General features: G+C 33.6%; 1 protein-coding gene across 6 annotated transcripts in view; it reads left to right on the top strand.

Moving 5' to 3' along the window:
* LOC143257167 (doublesex and mab-3 related transcription factor 3, truncated-like) overlaps window positions 1–23,051 on the top strand; it is a 50,662-nt gene that overhangs the window by 3,084 nt on the left and 24,527 nt on the right. For 2 of the 6 annotated variants that reach the window (XM_076515502.1, XM_076515503.1), the window contains one exon: window positions 18,674–18,822. The exons of 2 other annotated variants lie outside the window; for them this stretch is intronic. The gene's annotated coding sequence lies outside the window, so the exon portion shown is untranslated. 2 more of the 6 variants (XM_076515505.1, XM_076515504.1) reach the window with 2 other exon arrangements.

Genomic DNA, 23,051 nt, shown 5'->3' with positions numbered 1-23,051 from the left:
AGCAAAAAATAGACTTAAGATGTGCAGCTGCTCTGAGGAATTACTGTGCTTTAAATACCACTGTGTTATCTAAATCCCTTGGAATATACACTTTTTTTTTGTATGAAGAAACTTGAATTGAATTGATGTAACAAAGCTTTACAAACATTTTTTATAATGTTTATCTTTTTTATCACTGTCTTGTATTATCGTCTTTGAGCGTTCAGTAATATTCCTAAAGATTTTTGCCAGCTCTATTTTCTGACCTTCACTGAGACTGTTGTTACAAGGCATTTCAACACAAATAAATTATTCATCCAGTCGTTAACGTCTGTGTTCCATGTTTTAAAGCTTTATTGAGTCTCTCACATTGTCTCCTTACAAAATTGGCCATTTTTGAGGTTATCTTATATTCCTATCAGTGCTAGGATGAAGTGCTAACTGAAATATCTCCTTTAGTTATTCTCAGCCCAAAGCATTATGTAACAATAAATATCTGTTTCCATTTTATTCTTATTTCACATTAAATTGAAATTTACTTGGTTGTGAAACTAAAGCACATGAAGTACCTGGAATGATCAGTGTGGTATATTTGGTGTAATTATATTTTGTAGTTGGTGTGAACATGTCACTGTATTGATGGGTATTGTGTATTTTGTGTGAATGTCACTGTGTTGATGTCTTTTGTAGTTGTGTGGACATGTTACTGTATTGATCAGTGTTGCATAGTATGTGTGAACATGCTATTATATTGATCAGTTTTGTATAGTTGGAATGAACATGCTAGTGCAAAGACGTGTTCTGTAGTTGGTGTGAACATGTCACTGTATTGATTGAGCATACTTTATATTTACAAAGGAAAAGAAGTCCATATTTATATTTATAAATCAAAACAAATGCATATTTATATTTACACTTTGAAACAAGTACACATTTACGTTGTTTACAAATCAAAACAAGTACATGTATATATTATTTACAAACCAAAACAAATACATACATATATTATTTACTAACCCAAGGAAGTGCATATTTATATTTAGTAACCAAAGGAAGTGCATATTTATATTATTTATTAACCAAAGGAAATACATATTTATATTATTTACTAACCAAAGGAAATGCATATTTATATTTACTAACCAAAGGAAGTGGAAATTTATATTTATTAACCAAAGGAAGTGCATATTTATATTATTTAGTAACCAAAGAAAGTGCATATTTATATTATTTAGTAATCAAAGGAAGTACATATTTAAATTATTTTAAAATCAAAAGTAATATTTATATTTACTTACCAAAAAGTACATGTTTATGTTACTTACAAATCAAAACAAATACATGTTTATATCATTTACAAATCAAAACAAATACATATGTCATTTACAAATCAGAAAAGTGCATCTTTATATTATTTAAAATCAAAACAAGTATAAATTTATATATTTACAAATCAAAACAAGTAAACGTGTTTACATTGTTTGTAGCCCCGGCATGGCCAAGCGTGGTAAGTCATTCGACTCGTAATCGGAGCGTCGCGGGTTCGAATCCCGGTCGCACCAAACACGTTCGCTCTCCCAGCCGTGGGGGCGTTTTAATGTGATGTGACGGTCAATCCCACTATTCGTGGCTAAAAGAGTAGCCCAAGAGTTGGCGGTGGGTGGTGACGACTAGCTGTCTTCCCTCTAGTCTTACACTGCTAAATTAGGGACGCTAGCGCAGATTGCCCTCGAGTAGCTTTGCGCGAAATTCAAAAACATTATTTGAATTTTTTAGGTACTTTTTCGTCATTTGTGTATTGACTGAGATGAATTCTTACGTACGCCAATGTGCACATATATTTGTGAAATTATGTCTTGGGTTTTAGTTATGATAGAGAATGACGTACTGTAATACATGATCTGTGAGTTATCAGAGGATCATTGATACGTTTGTTTAATTAGGAATAAACCTTTTGTCAAGCAAAAGGTACTGCTGTACGGAGGTGTAGTCTTAGCTGTGCATACGATATTAAGCAATGTACGTACAGCATGCGAGAGACAACTCTTTAAAAAAAAGAGTGAATGTTTTGTTATATCAAAACCATATCAAGGTATTTGCTGTATCTACCGAGCGAAATCAAACCACTGATTTTTAGCGTTGATAATTTTAGAACTTATTGCTGTCTGAGCGGGGTTTTATAAAAGAACCAATTAAAGCTTGATGATATCGCTAGTGCTGCCATCTACAATCATTAACATCAATTATGAAAACTGGAAACTACAGATACTATAATACATTTAATTTCACCGAAAATGACAAACAGCTAGGTATTTATGTTTACTTCTTAGAAAAAACTCTTACTGTCCAGTATTGAAAATATTAATAATATAAAAGAGAATAATATATAATAGCGATCAGTGTTTTTTTATTTTGTACCGTAACCAAAATTGTTATCCCAGTACTTTGTATTAAATTCCACTTTATACAGTTTAATTTTAATTGTTAATTCTTTGAACACAGCAGTCCATTTTTCTTTCTTGGTCTCAGATCTGTTTTCTCAAAGAAAAAAACAACAATTTATAAGTTAAGCATTTTTATTATTGGTTTCTAAAGATCATCAAATATCAGATGTACATGTTGAAAAAGTTATTCAATTTGTACTTGTTAATCTCACCATATTGGAAAACTTGCTTTATTTTGCTTTGAAATATTTTAATTGGTTACTTGGGTTTTATAGCGCAAGTCAATAGGGCTGTGTGCGCCATTTTTTAATTTATTGTCTATTTATTAATTTATTATTATTATTTATCAATTTTATTTATTTTTCGTGAAAAAATAAGAAATTTAAGGATATAAAAATGAAAATTATTTTTTGAAATGTCCAAAAGAGTAAAAATTGACTAGATTTAAAAAGGCCTACAGGCTTTAAAAACAACAACACGAAAAATACGATTAACCTGGACAAGTGTCATTGACACTATACAATTTTGAAAGTACTCCACATGCTAAACTATGCAGTCTATCAATCACCTCATAATTTTTAACCTACCTGCACCTGATTTGAAATTCGTTTGAGTCAAAAGTTATGGGAATATTTTGATTAATTTCTTCACGAGAAGCTGTAAACGTATTTATCTTAGTAATATAATGTGTTAAAAATCATTTGCTTTTAAATAAACCTGAGGGGCATATCATATTTTTTCTTGTTAGACCTGACCTAACAGGGAAGACTATTGTATTTCTGTCTATTCGTCACAATTACACTTTATGTAAAAAAAAAAAAAAATGTTTGTCTAACAAGCATTTAAAGTTGTTTATGCATTCTTAATTAGTCAGCTGTAAATTACTATTGTGGCAAATTTGAATACAAAGTGTTAAATGTAGACATTTCACATTGTGGAACAACGTGTGTTGTTAATAAAATACGATGCTTTTGTAATCAGATATTACAGACTTTCTACCTTAAAGTCCTCCAGTGATAAGTCTAAAGGCTTATAATGCTAAAAACTGAATTTCAATACCTGTGGTGGTCACAGCAGAGACAGTCCATTTAACAACAAACAAATGGTGGCTATTTTTATATAAATTTGTGAAAAAAATATTTATTTGTAAAGAAATTCCTGATTATCTACAAAACTCTGAGTAGCAAAACTCCATTTTTCGAACATGTAGCACACAAAATTCCTTATCACACTGAATATGTCTAAAGTTAAGCCACTGCTCAGCATTGTAGCAACAGTGTGAAAAGGTGTTAAATGTCGGACTTGTACTATGTCTAGTGCAGAGAACTGCAAGTGATATATATTAATTATACTATCTCCTAAATTTTCTTAATCTTGTGTATCAGTGACAACTCAGTCCTTGGAGACTTTGATTAAGAAATTCAATCAGTTTTAATGGTCCACAAAGACATTGGGAACGTTTTGTTCGTTGGATACTTTTACTGCTCTGTGGTGGTTAGCCCTATTCGGTTAAACGTAGAAAAAGCAAAACACTTGTAAAATAAGCAAGAAAATAAAGGATCAAGTAATAAACGGATTTTAATGTTACTTTTTGTATAAATCTTTAATGCTATGAATGTATTATCAACCAGCTGCAAAAGTTTTTATCTGAAGTCACTAAAAATTAATTAAAAACGAGATTTACTGAGTATTTTCAGTCCCTTTATATATAAACAGAACTATAGATGGCGTTACATTAATAGTTTGTTTTTGAATTTGAATTTCGCGCAAAGCTACTCGAGGGCTATCTGCGCTAGCCGTCCCTAATTTTGCAGTGTAAGACTAGAGGGAACGCAGCTAGTCATCACCACCCACCGCTAATTCTTGAACTATTTTACCAACGAATAGTGGGATTGACCATACATTATAGCGCCCCCACGGCTGAAAGGACGAGCATGTTTGGCGCGACGGGGATGCGATACATTAACAGTCCTCAAAAGTTGTCGAGTCGAATCCTTTATCCCGTACTACAGCTTAATGTTTAGGGTGATCAGAGCATCAGATGTCCCAGTTTCATGATAGAGACATCAAACCCTCAATCACGTCGAATCATGAATGTAATTGGCCTACTTCATTTGGTAGTTGTTGTAACACGTACTATCTTGCCGTTAAACTCTCTCTAAGGTTCCACCTGGGTGAATGTGGACAGAGGTAAGGCAGAGCTCATGATCAAAATACACTTTAAACTCACACAATCAAAAACAGCATCAATAGAACGTCTGCATTTCATTCATTCTACACAAATATGTCTACACAGTTTCAAAGGTATGATGAAACTTAAAAGCAATATATTTGAAAATGTTATTGATTCTTGATTAAATTCAGGGATGAAGTAGCCCATTTTAATTAAGATTAAATGAATAATTAAAGGATTTCTTTAGTGATAATTTCATTGTTTTTATCATTTATTTTGTGTCTATCACCAAAATAAGTAAAATTATTTTTCAAACAATGTCAATGTTAATACTTTGTGTAGTTCAATAATTGTAGTAAATTTAAACAAAAAGAAATTATTTCAAATTTATTAAAAAATTTCAAATTAATGGAAAGAATTGTCCCCGTTTTTCTTCTTGGAAAAACTGCTCGTCTTTCTGACGATATGATACAATGGTGATACAAACAATATACACTACATGGCGAAAAGTGTGTGGACACCCAACCATCACACCCATATGTGTTTGTTGAACATCTCATTCCAGTCATTAATATGGAGTTGGTCCCTCTTTGTTGCTACAACAGCCTCCTCTCTTCTGGGAAGGCTCTTCGATATTTTGGAACATGGCTGTGGGGATTCGCTTTTATTCAACCACAAGAGCATTTGTGAAGTTGGGCACTAATGCCGAGAGAGAAGGCTTGGGTCACAGTCGGCATTCCAATTCGTCCCAAAGGTGTTTGATGGGGTGAAGGTTAGGGCTCTGTGTAGGCCAGTCATGTTTTTTCACACCAATCTCGGCAAACCATGTCTTTATGGACTTCGTTTTGTGCACGGAGGCATTGTTATTTTGAAATAAAAAAGGGCATTCCCCAAAATGTTGCCACAAAGTTGGAAGCAAACAATTCTCTAGAACAGTGGTTCCCAACCAGGGGTGCGAGATAGCGTTCCAGGGGGTGTGAGATAACATTTGTTTTGGCCACCTTCACCTTTATTATTAAATAAATAATTACTGTGAGGGGTGCTAGAACATTAAAATTTTTTTAGGCGTGCGGGGCATCAAAAAGGTTGGGAACCACTGCTCTAAAATGTCATTACATGCTATAGCATTAAGATTTCGCTTCACTGGAACTAAAGAGCCCAAACCATGAAAAACAGCTCCAGACCATTGTTCCTCCTCCACAAAACTTTACTGTTGGCACTATGTATTCAGGCAGGTAGAGTTTTCCTGGCATCCACCAAACCCAGATTTGTTTGTCAGACTGCCAGATATTGAAGCGTGATTCATCACTCCAGAGAACGTATTTCCAGTGCTCCAGAGTCCAATGGCGGTGTATTTTACATCACTCCAGCTGATGCTTGACATCACACATGATGATCTTAGGCTTGTGTGCGGCTGCTTGGACATGGAAACCAATTTCATGAAGCTCCCAACGAACAGTTTTTGTGCTGACGTTGCTTCGAGAGGCAGTTTGGAACTCGGTAGTGAGTGTTGCAACTGTGGACAGACGATTTGTACTCGCTTCAGCATTCGGCAGTCCCGTTCTGTGAGCTTGTGTGGTCTGCTGCTTTGTGGCTGAGCTGTTGTTACTCCTACACGTTTTCACTTCACAGTAACAGCACTTAGAGTTAACCAGGGCAGAAAGTTGACGAACTGACTCGTTGGAAAGGTGGCATCCTTTGACATGCCATGTTGAAAGTCACTGAGCTCTTCAGTATAACCCATTCTATTACCACTGTTTGTCAATGGAGGTTGCGGGGTTGTATACTTAATTTTATGCACCTGTTAGCAATGGGTGTGGCAGAATGGGTGTCCACATACTTTTGGCCATGTAGTGTAGGTGCTAGTGATATTTCGATATTCATATGTGAAATACCCGTCTATAACTTTTATCCAATAGAAATAGACCAGTGAGAAGCTAACTGGATAACGGCACCTGTTGCACAACTTTAACAATTTTATAGAAGAATGCCTCCAGTAGCACAGCGGTATGTCTGTGGACTTGTACTGCTAGAATCAGGGTTTTGATACCCGTGGTGGGCAGAACAGAGAACAGCCCTTTGTGTAGTCTTTGTACTTAATACCAAACAGTAACAAAGAACTCGTTTCTTGTTGTTTTGAATTAAGCACAAAGCTACACAAAAGGTTATCTGTGCTCTGCCCACCACGGGTATCGAAACCCTGTTTTTAATGTTGTTAGTCCGTAGATATATCACTGTGCTACTTGGGGTCAAATCGTTTTTATTCAAAAGTGAGACAAATCCAACCCCTCTTATTCTACGGAGAAATGTTTCGATAAATTAAAAATTAACATTAGCGAACTCATTGAACAAAAACTGTCTCTAATTTATCAGTGATAGACTACAGGTAATGCAATTGGTCAATAATACTCACTGCCAACAAGGATGTTCTTTCACCAACAAACCCACACTTACCTGTATAACTGTTTCTTCAATGTTCCAGGCATCCTTTACTTCATACCCTAAACGTTAACCATCGAAGTGTTTATCTCAACTATCTCATTTGCTTTGAGTTGATTCATTCATACATCTCAACTTTGTCTTATACGTAAAGCCTTAAGCTGTCTTAATCAGAATAGTTTACAATGTCTTATTTTAATCAGAACAGTTCACAATGTCTTGAGTTATCATAATTAGAACAGTTCACAATGTCTTGAGTTATCATAATTAGAACAGTTCACAATGTCTTGAGTTATCTTAATTAGAACAGTTCACAATGTCTTGAACTGTGTTAATTAGAACAGTTCATAATGTCTTGATCTCTCTTAGAATAGTTCAGTCTTGAGCTGTCTTAATTATAATAATTCACAAAGCATTGAATTGTCTAAACCAGAACAGTTTACAATGTCGTGAGCTATCATAATCAGAATAGTTTACAATGTTTTGAGTTGCCTAATTGTTTTCGAAATCTTGGTCATTTGTAACAATATACAGTGCTTCGGTTGCGTATCTTCAGCGAAAATTCGCGCGAGAATTTAAATCTGTTACCTTAAAAAATATACTAAGTGGCGCCATCTGGTATAGCTATTTTTCCCTGAACAATATTACATACTAAACCCATTAAACTAGTGTAAAACAAATGTGAGTGTTTTCCCTCTACTGTATAAAATTATTATAATTACTTGAACAACAAAGACCACGAACAAATTAAGTAACGTTTTTTGGAACAGAGAATGTAACAAATTTACAGAGAGCGCTTTATCTGCTACACATTGTAAACTCGACAAATTATGATGCAGATGGTACTTATCTTCCTATCGAATACCTGTTTATCTTCCTCTTCTGTGTAATGTTTATATTCCTCATTTATGTACAGAAAGCATTAAAATGGCAAATAATATAACACAAGGCTGTTTTAAGGGAGACTACGGGGGCACATAACTTAGAAATGAGAAGGAAGCAAATCCATTAATTCCTGTTCAATTGGTTTAATAATCACTTTTAAATTCTGCAACTAAACAGTTAATTCTTATACATCAATACTAAATAGTTTACCACAGCTGTTGCTTTCTACTGTAAAACCCGACACGTCTCTGTGTTCATGAAGGGGTGGATACGGGCATGCTTTGAAGCAGTCGTGGACAATGTATTCTAAAGACAGCTGGTATGGTATTGAAACTTTAATTAAAATAAAGTACAGGACAACATTCCGACCTTCTTAGGTTAACCTGAAGATGACCTCAGAAGGTCGAAACGTTGTTCTGTACTTTATTTTTATTAAAGTTTTAATACCCATACCAGTCGTCGTTAGAAGATATTTTTTACTTGAAGTGGGTTTCTTGTCATCATGTGTCGTGGACAATGTTTTATGAAGAAAAGGAAGGCAGGGATTTGGGCCCCCGCCATCTCTGTTATAATTATTTCACTGTACTCGTTTGTACTTTTGTTTTACCGCCATATTCTGGTAAAACTAAAATCTCTCGTTGTGTTTATAAAAGTCGCTTCTTTGAATGGTCAAGTATATGGTGGCCCGGCATGGCCAGGTGGGTGAAGGCGTTTGACTCGCAATCTGGGGATGTGGGTTCGAATCCCCGTCGCACCAAACATGCTCGCCCTTTCTGCCATGGGGGCGTTATAATGTTACGGTCAATCCCACTATTCGTTGGTAAAAGAGCAACCAAAGAGTTGGCGCTGGGTGGTGGTAACTAACTGCTAAATTAGGGACGGCTAGCGCAGATAGTTCTTGAGTATCTTTGCGGGAAATTCAAAAACAAACAAAATCAAGTATATGCAGTCCCATAATACGTTTAGCAAACAATATTTATACTTTAATTAGCACGTAACCTGTTACGTATAACACATTACTCAATTTTGTTCATTCGAATTCATAAATGTGTTAGGTGTCTTAATGTTGCCCATTACTTTTTGAAATTGAAAAAAATTCATCCGAACCGCTGCATCGAGGTTATTACTATAACACCTCCAAATTCGGACGTTAAGAAATATATTCACCTTCTCAGGGTTTATTACTATAACACCTCCAGATCCGGAGGTTAAGAAACATATTCAACTTCTCACGATTTATTACTACAACGCCTCCGCCTCTAGATCCGGAGGCTAAGAAACATATTAAACTCCTCGGGGTTTATTACTATAACACCTCTAGATCTGGAGGTTAAGAAACATATTAAACATATATATTTGTTGTTCTTTGATAAATAAATGTAGAAATAGCTCATGGTGATTACTTACGAACAATGGCGCATGCGTACAAAGTACCTAACGATAAAATAAATGTAGAATCCATTATTCATTAATGCAGAAATTAAATATATATTTTGGACCAGGCGTGACTCACTGCCTTGTGTGCCGTATTATAGTTTCAAAGGACCATAATTGGAGTTGCATATGTTTGTAGTTAAGCACATAGCTACATATCTCTGCTCTGCCCATAATGAGTATTGGAACACTGTTTCTAGAGTTGTAACTTCGCAGACTTGCCGCTGTGCCCTATGAGAAAAAGTGCCCTTCGTGCTTTTGGGGTGAAGTGTGCAATGAGAGGAAAAATTTTCAGTATTCGTTTGCAGTAGTCCAAGAGTTGGCGGTAGATTTTCTGGTTAATATAATAACAACGTATAATAACAGAACATTCTAACTGGTATAATAACAGAGCATTCTAGCTGGTATAATTACATTGAACTTCTCAGTTCAGAATTATGGATGGATATATGTAGTTTGAAGAAAAAAAAAAACGTCTCTTGAAACTGTATAAACCTCACTAGAGTTTTTGAAATCTTTTTTTTTAAAACAGAATATTCTGCCTTATAATATAACAGCAAACGATGAATGATACAGATTTAGAGACAGAACATTCTAGTTGGTTTAATATCAGAACATTCTAACTGGTGTAATAACAGAACATTCAAGCTAATATAAAAACAAAATAGCTGGTATAATAAAAGAACATTCTAGCTGGTGTAGTAACAAAAAAAAAGTTGGTATAATAACAGAACATTCTAGTTGGTAGATGACAGGGAATGCCCTTGGAGACCAACCACAGTTGAGAAGTTGTGGATTGCTTCTTCAGTCAAGATGTATACCAATCCTTGGAAATCTATCCGTAAGACATCGATAAAACTTGGCGAACTATTCACGACATTTTTGGACAAGGTGAAATAGCACCGATACGAAACATAACTCCTGCACAAACTAGGGAGGTATAACCTAGACAGTAGTACAAACATATGAATTGTTCACTATGAAATGTGTGTGAATGGTTCGTTGTGACGTGTGAGAACCATTATTTGAATGACAAGACTGTTATATGAATGTTGAAGTCAACAACCACGTGGTCATCATACAACTACCACTTTGTTGAATGACATCTTCCCAGGACATTGTATTGGCAGATGTCGTCTCCAAGAATTGGCCCAAGATGTCAAGAGTGCAATGGATTTTGTTTTCTGGGGACTGCTCAAGGCACGTGTGTACAAAGAGATCAGAAAGAACTAAGTCGTGACGAGTGTTGGACCATTGACAACGACATCAGTATACTTCAGTGTTCTATGAGGACGGTAATATCGTCTTCAGACTTTTGGAATACACTCAACAAGATTTGTCTGAAGTACATGTTGTTTCTGTAGTAGCATTGAGAATGTGCGAGAATATCAAACGGATAAAATGAGAACATTTCAGTAGCCAGAACAATGAACTTGTATGTTTTAGAACTAAATCTATGTTACATATATTAAGAATGAAAGTTAAATTTTAAGTCACTGTGTAGACTGGAAAGATGAAATTTATGTGTGAACCCGAAGTGCGCACAGAACAAGACTGTATCTAGTTTGTTTCTCTAAGAACAAAGTCACTATCTACTGTATCAACCGCGGCGAATCCCAGGATTTTAGCGCAGTAATTCCATACATTTAACCCGATTTCAGCGTGAGACATTACTGTTTAAACATGAATCTACTGATTGATTTTGTTGTTTTAAGTGGGTCGATGTTTGTTCCCCCCTCCCCAGTATTTGTGATACTAGAACAATATTTAAAATCTTTCTAACATATACTATATGTTGTTTCATGTCTTCCAAAGTTCCACTAGAAAGAAGGTTCGCCAGGGACTGTCACGTGGCTATGTGCTTCTCAGTATTCTCAGTTAGTGCACGTGAGGTCAACATTGTCATATTTGAATAAAATCAAACGTGGCTGTTATTCTATTTTGGTATTGAAGGAACTACATATTAAATTATATTTGAATATTCCGTTAAAATGTCGTATCACAGTTTACAGCTGGAAGTACTGTGGTAATATACAGAATAGTAAATTTATGATGAAAAAAGAGTGAGTGGTAAATTAAAATAAATATTAGTGAATATCGTAAAGAACCCACAGCTGCTCAGTCACAGCCGATATCATAACAGATAAAGTCTACAGTAAAAACATCAAAATCCAAAAACTAGTAAGCTATCAGGAAATTCAATTGAGGATATGGAGTTGAGTAACTTACACTCACAACTTTCAACTCCCACTGCTTTTCACTATCTGCACCCAGTTCTGGTTAGGCAGTTACCCTTAGAGTTCTTAAAGTAGAAATGAAACCACACTAGAATTTCCACTAAATGAACCTTCTAATATCCGCCCTTTCAAAAAGATATTAAACGCGACTAAATTATATTAAAGAAAATAACAAGCCCTACGTCAGCAGTTCTTAATACCCAACCGTTTACATTTATCTTGAAAATATATTAAGTATAATACGGAAAAGTAGAGACAAGCCTATAATCCGTGATGACGAGAAAACCCACTTGTAGAGAAAAATGTATATTTTAAAACGGCTGGTTTGGGTTGAAAATTTTATGTGCATAAAAAAGTTTCTGAATCCATACCAGCCGTTTTTAAACATATAGATACAAGCCTATCTTGTTGAAATTAGTCTATCTGTCGAAAAATATAATTTTATTGAGTATAATTAAAGTTACTTAGATACCAAGAGTAACCAACGATCTTTAACGTATACCTATAATCAAAATTTTATTTTGTAAAAATATCTTTTGTTTAGTATAAAAAACAAACAAACTATAAAGATATAATTTAATTGCTAGTGGATTTTGTCTCATATCCCCGAAACATCGGATATGATATCATGCTGACAACTGGAACTGTTAATGGTGATACCATCAGTGCTTATTATACATATATACACTTTAATTTTATATAAATATATACATTTTAAAACAAATCATTTAGTCCATATTACAATATAAAGGTGTCATTGAATTTACAAAAGAACTAGTTCTTCAACGTGATTATTTTTCTATTTTTGTGCTGTCATCTGTTGGTGTCAATCATACTTTGATGCACTGTTCTACAATTCAACCCACAATTAAGTCAAAAAGAAAGAACGAAGACAGCTATCGGGTTATTAAAACAATAACAATAATACCCGTTATCCTATTGTCGATACAAATACACGGTTTTTATCTGAGTGTGTGTCTTAAAATGTAATCCCACAACGCTCGAAGACAAGACATTCAAAGAAAAGTGTAAAAATACAAAGCTATTACTGGTCGGTATATGCGTACAAGCATTCGAAATAGTGTGGAAAAATAATCTGTATCTGTAATTATACATTAATAACGCTGTGCAACAGCGAATGAACACATATAAAATTATTATAGGGCTTAATTTGGTTCGAATTTCGAGCAAAGATACAGGTGAGCTATCTGTGCTAGCTGTCCCTAATTTAACAGTGATATGCTGGAGGGAAGGCAGCTGATCAACGTTACCCACCTTAAACTCTGGACTACTGTTTTATCAACGAATAGTGAAATTCACCGTAACATTATAACACCCAAATAGCAGAAAAGGTAAAATATTCGGTTTTATACAACTCAATCACAGGTAGGCCTAATGGTTGGCTGCTTTTGATTATGTATTATGGTTGGGAACATAACCTTTTCTTTTTATTCACTTATTCTTTGTTTCACCACCCGCATCTTATAAATTATTTAGCTTTACCTGTGGACGACTATTTTCCCATAATTGGCTGCATACGATGAACGTGTTGTCAGGTCCATAACTTTATGGATTCAAGACTTGAATTAGGCCTTTTAATAATTCCAAATGTTTCATGTTGTTACAAAGCACATTCGTTGTTGGTATATAATTGCAGATATATATTGTATTGAACACTTGAATGGTAGTACACAGTTATACGACATTCACTACTATATAGGTTTTGATCATTTGACGGCATGTTCTGTGTTTTTCTATTACATTTGAAGACATTTCCACTTCATTGTTCAGTTGTTATAACCTTATTAGAGTAGTAAGTGTTGATATAATAAGACTAAATTAAAGACGTAGTGTAGGATTTAGCTGGTCTAAAGCCAGGCGCATAAAATTTATCGATTCAATATAGACTAAATTTTCTGAATTAAATTATTTTCTGTTATATCAACAACATTCTAAATAAACAACAAACCTCTTTAATCAATGAAGACTCTATTTAAAACATAAATATTTTTTCCAGTTTTATTGTATATATTTCACTGACTTTTCTATGTATTGGAATTGTTAATCTAACTAATTTTTTACCAATAATTATTATACGAATACGCCACGAATTTATTTAATGAATGATTTGGTTTTGATTGGTTCACAAAGAAATTTATAAACGTTTGACTGCATTGACTGAACTTTTATGCCTGTTTGTTGGTCAAGCTTGATTTTGCAAAATGTAATTATTTTAGTTTGCTATGAAATGTGAGATTATGGTATGGTCTGAGGGGATAATACCTGTCCCATCATATTTGCCAGGTTATACGTTAATGTTAAATACATAAAAATAGAGAAAAAAAAACAATCTCCCAGGTCATGTGTAACCTGTAACAATATGGGGTATTTGTATTAAGTGATTTGTTTAGATTATTATCACATTATCTTAGTTTTTAATATGCAAGCTTTTGGTTTTGGTTTATTACCCTCTACAGGTTCAGGACGTTTAATAAATAACCAACTGGATTTAGAGAACAATTCGAGTTACAAGTTGCCAAGCAACAATAAAAACGAAAACAAAAATGTTATATCTTTACAACAATAGATTAAACTATAATAATAATACAAGTGAAGATCTTGTTATCTCTGTAATGCCAACTGGTGTATACAACACATATTAATACTAGAAATAAACGACGTTATAACACCAAGTTGTTGGTTTTACTTTATTAAACACTCAACGTTTCGCTCTACAGCTTGTTGAAGACAGTTCCACGAAAACACAAACGGTGACACTAATCAGTGTCTTTCCGATTATTTTTCTTTTTACACTTATCTGAAACATTATATATAACGTTTTCTGTCATGGATGTCGCAATATAGAAAAAACAAAAACAACAACGAAATAAATATTTTAAAATTGGATTATCCACTCTAATTACAGAATTATTCAATAGATGGCAGGAAAAGCATTTAAATGTATCATATGGATTTGTTCTGATGGAATAGGCCTATAGTAACCGTACTCATAAGGCTTGTTTGAGCAGTTGAACATTCTTAGCTTGTAAGACTTAACAGTATAATATCCTAGATACCAGTAATCATATAACCGACTACACAGTAAGTACCAACAGTATAATATTCTGGATACCAATAATTCTAGTACCACCTATACGGTAAAGAGTTAACACTATAACATTCTCGTTTCGATATTTCTGTAAGTAAACCATGGCGTTCTGTCTTGAATGAAGAACCCTCGTACACTATATAAACTCCGTCCATTCCATTCAGTTAAAGAAACCTTATCTGTTGTATGAGGTGTGTCCATTCAGTGAAAGAAACCTTATCTATTTATTGCCTTTATCATTTCAACTGAATACTGTAAGAATTTACCTTTCTTCAATGTTCATTTGTTTGTTTTTACAATATGTTAAGTTAATATAGAATGCTGTTAGTAAATAAATCTTGTCAAAGGTGTTATAGACTTCTCTATGCTTGAGTAAGGAAGCGCATTATGTTAAAATAATAATAGTATGCAACAAGCATAATGGAGTGATTCATTTATTATCGAAGTATGTGGTACATTCCACTATAAATACGTCATTTCATTATGTTTATGAATCCTTGTTTACCTAGGTACTATCCCACTTCTACATGTTCAGACATGGAGATTAAATGTGTAGATATGAGTAATCTTTATTTCTGCCACAAGAAGTCGCTCTTCACAGACTCATGGTAGACCAAAAATGTTAAATATAGATGATATACTAACACCATTATTATTATAAACTTAATTCCCAGCTAACCTTCAGTGGTCTCATAACGTTAGTCATGGATACATGTAGAGTTTAATCGATTGTGTTTGTTTGTTGTGAATATACAGATGAGAACCTCTTGAAAGATTTATAATTTTTTTTCAACATTTTGTTTAAAAACTTTCCACATGACATAAATCAAGTTGAAGAATGAGTTTATAAGAGAAACAGTTTCAATAACAACCACGTTAAAAGTCTCACGTGACTGCTTCTCTGGAGTATTAATATTATCTTTGTTCTAACTATGATCACGTATTTAATCATTGCTATAATGTGAATATTCGACTCTTAATCTGAGGGTCGCGGGTTCGAATCTCCGTCACACCAAACATGTTCGCCCCTTTTAGCCGTGAGGGCGTTATTATGTGACGGTCAATGCCACTATTCGTTGGTAAAAGAGTAGCCCAAGAGTTGGCGGTGGGTGGTGATGACTAGCTGCCTTCCCTCTAGTCTTACACTGCTAAATTAAGGACGGCTAGCACAGATAGCCCTCGAGTAGCTTTGCCTGAAATTCAAAAAAAACAAAACCAAATGTGGATATTGTCACCGTTGTAACTATGAGCAGTATTTAATCATTCTATATTTAATTATAGTTACAACGTATTTAATCATTCCTATAATATGAATACTATCATTGTTATAACTGTGAGAACTTATTTAATCATTACAATAACATGAATATTTTTATTATTACCACTACCTTGATCATCACTGTAATACGATAATTAAGTTAATTATAACATGACTATTATTACTGCTACTACCTTAATCACTAATTTAGCTATCATATTGGTTTGTGATTTTAATAAAAGTGAAAGGGTACATAGAAAAATTAAATAATCCTATTTTTAGTTTAATAGAAATTGCAGTAAAACTGCTGTTATTCAGTTCAACAAAATATGGCAAGATATTTAAAGATCAACTGAACCATCTTATTTAGTTTTATAACGCGACAAGGTAATTGTAGAACAATGTAATTTTGTTCTGTGATTAAAGTGACAAGGAACTTACTAGAATTATTGAATGTTTTGTGATTAAAGTGACAAGGAACTCACTAGAACTATGGAATGTTCTGTGATTAAAGTGACAAGGAACTCACTAGAACTATAGAATGTTCTGTGATTAAAGTAACAAGGAACTTACTAGAACTATGAAATGTTCTGTGATTAAAGTAACAAGGAACTCACTAGAACTATGGAATGTTCTGTGATTAAAGTGACAAAGAACTCACTAGAACTATGGAGTGTTCTGTGATTAAAGTAACAAGGAACTCACTAGAACTATGGAATGTTCTGTGATTAAAGTAACAAGGAACTCACTAGAACTATGGAATGTTCTGTGATTAAAGTCGCAGGCTAAATGGCAAATTATAGGATCGTTTCGTTTGAGATGAACGTAACAAGACATTTGGTAGACGTATGAATGTTTGTTCTTTGATTAACTTGATAAGACATTTGGTAGACCTGGAAAGTGTTCACCAATATTGGATGTACAATACTGTTTAGCTAAATATTTATTACTTACTTTATCCGGTGATTTAATATTTAATGATTATTTAGTTTCTATAACAAGAGTGTTGAGAGTTAATTATTTTAAAAGTAATAGTAATTATTTTGTTACTTAACTATGCACGAGTCGTAAGTTGTGTATGTAGTTTCATTGTTGTACGAGGCTTTAGTAATATTTTTGACGTCATCTTACTGGAAGCTTTCTACAGTTTCTCTAGTTATGTGTTATATTGTTGCTACTAGAATGCTAGACAGGTGAAAATTTTTCTGTCCCGTTTTATAAAAACTTGCAGATACAATAACTTAAAGAAGATAGAAAAAAGTTAGTTGGTGAAAGAAAACGTGAAGTATTTACAGCATGTAAATCAGTCTTAACGAGTGATTTTTATAATGTTTTCCGTCGGTATTGTAACAACAGAGATAGGAAAAATAATTTGTCTTGCCAGTTAGAACCTAAAGTAACTGAACCAGCCTGTGTGGATTTTTGATGAAAAAAAGAGACAATTATTTTAAGCTTTGGATAGAAATGCGATAACCAAGGAAAGAAGTAAAGTCAGAAAACATTAAATTAGTGAAAGGGAAGTTGGACTGTGTGATTCTTTGTTTAGTCATAACGGCCAATATTTAAAGCGAGCTTCACATCTCGTATTGTCATAACAGAAATAAAGGAGAATAATTTATGTTGTCAAAGAATGTTTTAAAGTAACTGAACCAGAAAGTGTGGACTTTGACGAAAATGAGACAATTATTTAAAGTTCTGGATACAACAGTGGCAACCCACGGGGTAACGTAAGTGAATCTAATACACACTGTGCAGTAATATACAAAGCAGAGAAAAATAATTCCTCTTTTTAGTTGGGTTCTATAGTAAATTATCCAATCTGTGTGGACTTTTAACAAGAAAAAGATAATTATTTACAATTGTAGATATAACTGTGCTATCGTATAGTGTAAATAATTTTGTATATACGTTTGACTTGTTTTAAATACATTATATTAAAACAAGTAGATTGTGTGCTGTCCATTTATTGTTGAAATTTATCGCCAACAAATCACATATACCTACTGTAAAAGAATCCCAATCTATATTCAAAACCTGACAACTGATTGAAGTGATAAGGTATGTAGTAGAAATATGGAATTTAATTCTGTGATTAAAGAGTTAAGGCACTTGCTGGAACTATAGAATGTAGTTCGTTGATTAAAGCGACAAGGAGCTTTCTAGGAATAATTGTTTAGCGATTGAATTGACAGTGAACGTGGTAAACGTACAGAATCGTGGTTCAACTTCTACTCCCTTCTTCTAAACCTCTTGCTTCAGGAAAGGTATATTATATGTAAAAGTTCAGAGTGTAAACAGCAAACATATAGATGGATGTTAAACCTAATGTTCTGATGTGGTTAAAGATTTTTTTTCTCCGCTTGTTATGCAACAGTACTTCCTCGGTCTAGAAAAACTTCTATTTAACTCACCAGGCTGTGATGTTGGGCCTAGTGACAACCAGTTTTATCAAGTTGTAGGACCTATTAATAAAGTGTTTGTTTTCTCGTGCCGACAACAAGCTCGTGCGGTACATCACAGCTCAGTTTTTAAGTTACTGCCTATAGACGGCGCAAGGTTAAGTGTTTCCCTTTTAATCCTTCGAGATCAATTTACCTTCTTATTTGTTTTTCTCATTCTCATTTAACTTTAACTCGAGAACTTGTGGTGAATGTTTAAAATGTTAGGGTTATTAACTTCAAGAAAAGAATTTTAATTTTTTTCTATGTTTTACAGAGTCTTCATTACAAGGAACTTCACCTTGATTGAACAGTTGGTTAGTTGTTATTGAGCACAAAGCTACATAACGGGCTATCTCTGCTCTGCCCACCACGGGTATTGAAACCCGATCTTTAACGCCGTAAGACTTCTATTCAACCCCTGAGGTCAGTTATCCTGTGATGTCAACACATTGCACGAGAACATACAATCTAAAATGTTTATAAATGTTTATTATTTAGTTAACACTACAAACCGCCGATTGCTGGTCTACTCTTTAATTGTCTAACCGAATAGAAGGAGTTTGTGAGCTGAACGAACATATCAGCTAAGAACACATGTAAAATAAAACACACATACTGCCATATCCCATAGTTACCATTTCTAATAGACTGTGGAAAATAAACTACATTTTAAATGATTCTAACACACAAAGTACTGTATCCCATAGTGGTCACTTCTGATAGATAATGGAAAATAAACCATAATATAGATGATTCAAACACACGTTCAGTCGTATGCCCCAGTAGCAACTTTTGACAGAAAACAAAGCTCAGTTCCAGAAGTCGACGAAGTGCGTTCATACATCATTATGTAAGTGACAGTTAAAAATAATTTAAAAACCGTGTAGGACACGATTGTTTGGCCGACACATTACCATAGCTTCATTTCTTGTACACTTTTTTTTTATCAAGTTCAATGATTTTAAAACCACGCGGATAAAACCTTTTAGCACATTCTCCCTAATTAGTTTGTCCAAAACCCTGTTCAGCTTGTGGAGACTGAAACCTGACGGCGGCACTGTCTCGCAAGTACACGCTCTTATGTCCGAAGATGAGAATAAAAACTATATTCAAATATTTGTTAAACAAATAACGGAGACAGAACAAAGAAAGCTAGATCTCAGTGTCTCTGTGCAGACCAACTTTTGGCTCAGCAGAAGGGCGGAGAGTATTTCGCTGCCCACGTGCAATGTAGAATATATTTATCAGTACAAGGTAGTGTATCAACTGCTTGAAGTTTTTATTTACATCCTTAAGCGTCCACCAAACTGGACGAGAGAAGACATACCTGAGATGTCTTCCTATGTAGAAATCATTGCGTTTGTCTTTTCAATTTTTAAGAGGATGTTAACCACAACTAGATAATGTGTAAAAATAAACCAAGAAATTTATACTAGCTATGTACTACATAAAATAACAATATAGTAACACAAATAAACAAAACAATTTATAGTAACTATATATTATATTAAACAATAATACAGTAAGACGTACAAAGTAAGTTATAATGACTGTATATTATATTGAACAACAATAAAGTAAGACGTACAAACAAAGTAAGTTATAATGACTGTATATTATATTGAACAACAATAAAGTAAGACGTACAAACAAAGTAAGTTATACTGACTGTATATTATATTAAACAACAATAAAGTAAGGCGTTTAAACAAAGTAAGTTATAATGACTGTATATTACATTAAACAATACAGTAAGACGTACAAACAAAGTAAGTTATACTGACTGTATATTATATTAAACAACAATAAAGTAAGACGTTTAAACAAAGTAAGTTATAATGACTGTATATTATATTAAACAATACAGTAAGACGTACAAACAAATTAAGTTAGAATGATTGTATATTATGTTAAACAACAATACAGTAAGACATATAAACAAAGAAATTTATACTAGCTATATATTCTATAAAACAACAATAAAGTAATTTCTAGTAACTATACATTACATGTAATAACAGTACAGTAACACAAATAAGCAAAGCAATTTATATTGATTATATCTTACATAAAACAACAATACGGTAACACGAATAAACAAAGTAAGTTGTACATGTTAACCCTATGATGCATGCATTGTTATTTAAAGTTACATAACGTTTATAGCCGCTACTAGCATATTGTTCTGGTCAATGCATCATTAGTGATATAAATATTTTACACGTACCTACTTTTGTTCAAGACCAGAGCAGTTAATATAAGTTAACCTAAGATATCTGTCTCACCAGGCCTTGTAAGGTCATCGTTTCCAGTTAATCTGTTCTCCATAAAGATAAACTTGCACTGTAAAATAAATATATTCTTCTTATCAAGAGACCAAGAAAAAGTCACAGTTTATCGCTACTGTCTGGTAATTGAATATTCGTTCTTATTGTCTACAAATAATAAATATGTATATTATAATAATGTTACTGGACATAATGAAACATATATGTGTGTGTTATAGTTTATAACTATAAACTATAGTTAATATAGTTTACACTATATTATTTGTGTAATATACTGACTGTATATTATATTAAACAACAATAAAGTAAGACGTTTAAACAAAGTAAGTTATGCACTTTGATAACAGTGCAAAGTATTGCACAATGTGCAATATTTTATTACTAAAATAAAACCTTATTCTTCACCTTGTACAAAGTAACCATCATAGTTAATACACTCACTACTTCACTGCCAACACCTAAACTTGTACAAAGTAAACATTATATTTAAGATATTTACTACTTCACTACCTTATCCTAAAACTTGTATAAAGTAAACATCATATTTGATACACTTACCACTTCAGTACTTTACCTTAAAATCTGTACAAAGTAACCATCATAGTCAATACACTTATAAGTTCACTACTCTACCCTACAAGTAGTACAAAGTAACCATCATAATTAACTACAGATAATATTACTTATCTGTAATACTTATTACAGTATTAAAGCGTTAAAATAAACATTTGATACGCCCCTCCCCACTTCTTAACAAAATCGTGTGCATAACAGTTTGTATAGCAAAGCCACAAAGGGCTATCTGCTGAGCCCACCGAGGGGAATGGAACCCCTGATTTGAGCGTTGTAAATCCGGAGACATACCGCTGTACTAGCGGGGGACTGAAACATATATTCATAGTAAATTATAAATAATGAATTTACAATTAATATGGCGTTTTGAGAATTACATCAGTAACAGACCGTTCGACATGGAGAAGTTTAGGATATCTTATAATCCAGGTTCTCAAGAACTATTAATCCACCCACTACATCTAGTAAATCAGTTTCTCAAGAAATGTTAATCTACCCATTACATCTAATAATCAGGTTGTGAAGAAATGTTAATCTATCCACTTTAGGTTTATTCGCTGTTTCGATAAAGCACATGACATTTGTCTTATTATGGATCTTGCAAATGTCCAAGGTTTACGTCATCATTCCCTTTGTGGTTTACCCGTGATTACCATATACGAATAAACCATGTTTTTGCCATTATTAGATCAGTAACATATATGGACCATAAATCAACACTCAAAGCTATCATACATAGAAAATAAGTCAACAGTCACCTTTAACTGTTGGCTTGTCATCCTGACTTACCACTACAGTATTTAACTGTCGGTTTATCATCCTGACTTGCTGTTACACCATAATATTTAACTGTTGGTTTATCTTCCTACTTGCTGCTACAACAGTCTTTCAGTGTCGGTTTATCATCTTGACTTGCTACTACCATAATATTTAACTGTTGGTTTATCTTCCTACTTGCTGCTACAACAGTCTTTCAGTGTCGGTTTATCATCTTGACTTGCTACTATCATAATATTTAACTGTTGGTTTATCTTCCTACTTGCTGCTACTAAAAGTTCTGAAGAATACGTACAAGTTTTAATACGACCAAATAGCAAGACAGCATGTAACAGTTTATACGAACACGAAGATAGAAAATGTTATACTTTCCATTTTTTCTTACCATGTTTATAGACAAACCAAATATATTAGATACTTTAAAGGGTGTGGACTTATCTATCTTTTAGGCCGAGAATATCACCAGTATAGATCTATATGGTGTAAAATTACAAACTTTGTATTTTCCAATTCAAGGCTGTGGAAAATTTTAAGTGTTCTGGGAAACAGGCCTAAGAGCCTTGGCCCCTGGGTCACGTGATCGGGATGTTGGTATGTTTACCTAATGAGTGAAGTACGTATCAGACTGTGTAATATTTAGTATCATTTAATTAAGTAAATTATTTCACATTTAGACATTATCCAAACCCGCGGTAGGTCTAAAGCAGTGTTTGTACAAGTGCGAAGTGTTTGTGCATTATTATAGGTGTACGATCCACATCTCCACACAGAAAGAAAAACACACGTGGTATAGGAATACCTAACGCCTCTCGGAGTTAGCTTAAACCATTACTAAAATTATTCACAGTTCTGAAACATAGCTGGTTATTTTGTCATACAAGCGCTAAATCGATTAAAATGGTCGATAATTCACTGCTAAAATTGAATTAAAGCGTTAAAATAAACATTTGATACGCCCCTCCCCACTTCTTAACAAAATCGTGTGCATGAGTGGGGGTAGTTTAAAGAAAAAAA

This window comes from Tachypleus tridentatus, chromosome 7 (genome assembly GCF_004210375.1).
Source record: "Tachypleus tridentatus isolate NWPU-2018 chromosome 7, ASM421037v1, whole genome shotgun sequence".
Classification (NCBI taxonomy): domain Eukaryota; kingdom Metazoa; phylum Arthropoda; class Merostomata; order Xiphosura; family Limulidae; genus Tachypleus; species Tachypleus tridentatus.
The sequence above is the reverse complement of the archived record's forward strand: the minus strand, read 5'-3'. Positions and strand labels throughout refer to the sequence as shown.